This window comes from Papaver somniferum, chromosome 5 (genome assembly GCF_003573695.1).
Source record: "Papaver somniferum cultivar HN1 chromosome 5, ASM357369v1, whole genome shotgun sequence".
Lineage (NCBI taxonomy): Eukaryota > Viridiplantae > Streptophyta > Magnoliopsida > Ranunculales > Papaveraceae > Papaver > Papaver somniferum.
In genome coordinates, this window is record NC_039362.1 from 11,528,284 (window position 1) to 11,532,353 (window position 4,070).

The window sequence follows — 4,070 nt, forward strand, 5'->3', positions numbered from 1 at the left end:
GGTTGCCATGATGCGCAACGATCATACGGCTTTGGTTTTGGCATGGTTTCCATGATGCGCAGCGATCGTGCGGCTTGGTTTTGGCATGGTTTTCATGATGCGCAGCGATCGTGCGGGTTGGTTTTGGCATAGTTGCAATGATGCGCAGCGATCGTGCGGCTTGGTTTTGGCATGGTTTTCATGATGCGCAACGATTGTGCGGCTTTGGTTTTGGCATAGTTGCCATGATGCGCAGCGATTGTGCGGCTTAGGATTTTGTGTGTCGAAACCCTAGTTTAGCAGTTGAAAAAAGATAACCTGGTAATTTTTTACATAAGTGCATTAAATGTTCTAATAAATGTGTTTGGCGTCACCGGTGACGTCATGCTATGCATAAGGTTTTACGATTTTACCCCTTGTCTAAAAACCACCATCAACAACTACGTACTTGATTCCCTTAGCTGACCCACAACTAAGAGTTGCTACTACCCAAATTCGAAGACTTTAATAAACAAATTTGTATCACACAAAAAAGTCTACGGTAATAGATAAATCCGTCTCCCACGAATATACCTACGAGTTTTGTTCCGTCTTTTGATAAATCAAGGTGAATAGGAATCAATTGATAAACCGAATTTATATTCCTGAAGAACAACCTAGTATTATCAATCACCTCACAATAATCTTAATCGACGCAGCGAAAAAAATATTGTGGAATCACAAACGATGAGACGAAGTGTTTGTGATTACTTTTCTATCTTGCCTATTGGAGATATAAATCTCAAGCCAATTATTATAATTGTACTCGTAACGATTGAAACAGCAAGATCAGATCACGCAACTATAGAGAAAATAGCTGGGCCTGGCTTCACAATCTAATGAAGTCTTCAAGTCGTTAACCTACGGGGTCTCGGTAGAAACCTAAGGTTAAATGAGAATCGATTCTAGTTTATGCAACTAGTATCACAAAGGAGGTGTGGGGATTACCTTTCCCAGTTGCTAATATAGTCTTCAAATCAGGGTTTGCAATCTAAGTTACCTTGGTAACAAAGCATTCAATATTCACCGTTAGATGAAAACCTGATTAGATTCAAGCTAATATCTTTCAACCGTTAGATCGAACTTAGCTTGTTATACACAAATGAAATGCACGTCCATTTAGGTTTGTGTAACCGTACCCAAACGTGTACACTTAGTTGGTTCAACAGTAGTTAACCAAATGGTCAGCCATATGAGCACTTTCATATCAACCTTATTCATCTTCGCCATAACTAGTTCAAATGACTCAAAAGAACTAGTTATAGAGTTTTTCAATTGCTTAGATCTCATAGAAGTATATAAGACACAATTGAAGCAAAAACAATTTTGATTCACTCGAATCGATTCATGAACATTATTGTCACGATTTGCAAATATGCATTCCTTAGTTTATATATGTCTTAGTTCATGAATAAACCGTTTTTAGAAAATTACCCACTTAAGTATGCATACCGGTACGCATACTTAAGTACCCGGCTTAAGTTTGTTTTCATTTCACAAACTCTAGCAGAAATTCACGGGATGTGAACTTTCGGCAGTATGCGTACGGGTACGTGGACTTTAGTTCTGGTTATCCTGAGCAGCAAAGTACGCATACTTTGGTTCAAGGATTATGGACTTACACATGTATGAGTTCACATACAATGTTTATATCCGTTCAAGGATATTATTCTAAACTCTCATCTCAATCATTGAAACATTCTTAGAGGATTTTAGATAGAGGTTATTCACACACTATTTTTCATCAAAGCAATTTTCAAGATATTGAAATAACCAGCATGACTTTCGTCACTTGTAAAGATGAACTTGGCCAAAGCGAAATCTTAACAACACATATTTCGAGAAATAGATAAGCGAGATGAACTCGGCTCGAAATATCAAATGTGTATAATCGAAGTCTATATAGCAATACGACTTTTTATCAAGATAGAAGATAGACTAGGTATACTTTTGAGTGATAGATAAGTTCAAGTCTCTATATACCTTTTAGTCGATGAAGATCCACCAGTTCCTTGAGTAGTTCTTCGTCTTCGCATGATGAACGATGTGGAGTCTAGAGATCAACTACACTTTCTATCCTAGTCTGAGACTTAGCTATAAGTAGACTAGAAATCAAGACTTATAGTTCTGATCACTAATATTGACAAACATGCTTCAGATAGCAAAGCATGCGAGTTCGACCGAGCAGTGCTCTAACAATCTCCCCCTTTGTCAATTTTAGTGACAAAACTAACAATACATATGGAATACAAAATAAATAAAATTTGCAGCTTATCTTCCACATGCATGATCTCCTTGGTTCTTCAACATTACTCGAAATATTCGTCACTTCCAAGTACTCCAATGATTCCAAAGGTTGTAAGTTCAGCATCATCGTTGTTGAAGTTCCGTATCCATAACAATGAGAAAACAAAAGCTCTCAATCATTGTTACACAGTGTCATAGTATTATTACACAACATCAAAGTTCAATTGTATCCCAACTTCGACAACAATACTATGGTGATATGTATCACTCCCCCTTAGTCAATACTTCATCTCACATGAAAACCACTCCCCCTTACATAATGATCCGAAAACCATATGTATTTGTAGTGTGAACTACACATTAATTCTCTCCCTTTTTGTCAATAAAATTGGCAAAGGTACGAAAACTAGTGGGATCCTAATGAAATTTCCATAGAGACACTTCATGACCAAAAGAAAGCGCATATCAACTTTTTAGATGCAATCATATAGCCTAAGCTCAATGCATTCATCAAGGAGTTTATAAAGATATAAGATCACCCATAAAATATTCCACAACCGCACTCCCCACAAAGATTTGGCAATTAAGCACAAGTTCAATTAAGAACTCTCCCCCATAAAATGTCATTCCCGAAAGAACAACAAGAGCGACCTTACTCTCACAAGAAAATAATGATTTCTTTGGACAAAACAAATCACATAAGAATATGAATTTGTATCCAAAAATCTCAATTGAATTAACCACAAGTAAACCCATGATTAATTCAAACGGAGTACTCAACTAAATTAATCACAGGATAATCTATGATTAATTTAATTGAAAATGCTCAACATAAGGGAACTTACGGAGCCACACAGTATATACATAAAAATATGGATCAGGGAAGATCAATACTGCGGAATAAAAAAAGATTCATTCTATCTTTCATCAGTATTTGCACAATGACATATACTCACCAGAAAATCTTGCTCTACCTCCTATAATCCAAGCTCGGAAGGTGAGATTCTTAGTTTACGATTGTTAGTTTTTGGGAATATTTATTGATTTCTGATATTTGGTCCTAGATGTGTGATTCTGTTATATTTCTGGTGTAGGTATTTTTTTCCTGTAAAGTTTATTTTACCATCTTTACCTAATCACCACCGACAATAACTCCAACAAAAGAGATCTGAAGGTAATGGATCTAATGATTTAACTATTTGTCATTAGGACGATTACACAAATTGAATTCGGATCCGGTTGTTTTAATTCTTCCCAACAAGTTGAAGTCGGTTTTCAGTTGACAAGATAACACTATACCCATTTCTGGAGTTAACGACATTATGTAGAGTAGTTTCATAAATTTTAAATGAACCTGTGCAGATAGGAACCAGTTCCGGATGTTTCAACATGCTTGATCCATTCAGTGATAAGTTTATTCAGAATGTTATGAGGTAGATGATAAACCCATGATTTTGTGATTACGCATTAAAATCGTCTTTGTCATCATGAAAGTTGTTCGGAAAGAATGATAGAGGCACTGATCACTAAAAAAAAAGGAAAGAATGACAGAGGAATTACCTAATATATAAGCTTATTAGGTAATTTTGTTGACTAAATCTCAATAAATTGTGTTTGACATTTTTCTAATTTTCTTTGTGAAGCCGGCATAGTTTAGAATTTTACCTGATAAGTTGTGACAAGGAAAAAATTTTGAACAACGAGATAATCTTATATCATCATGTTTGCTCAATACCTCATAATAGAAAGGATTTTCTGTTTACCTACAGACTACTTGGAAAATCCTTCTATTATGAAGTCTTGAG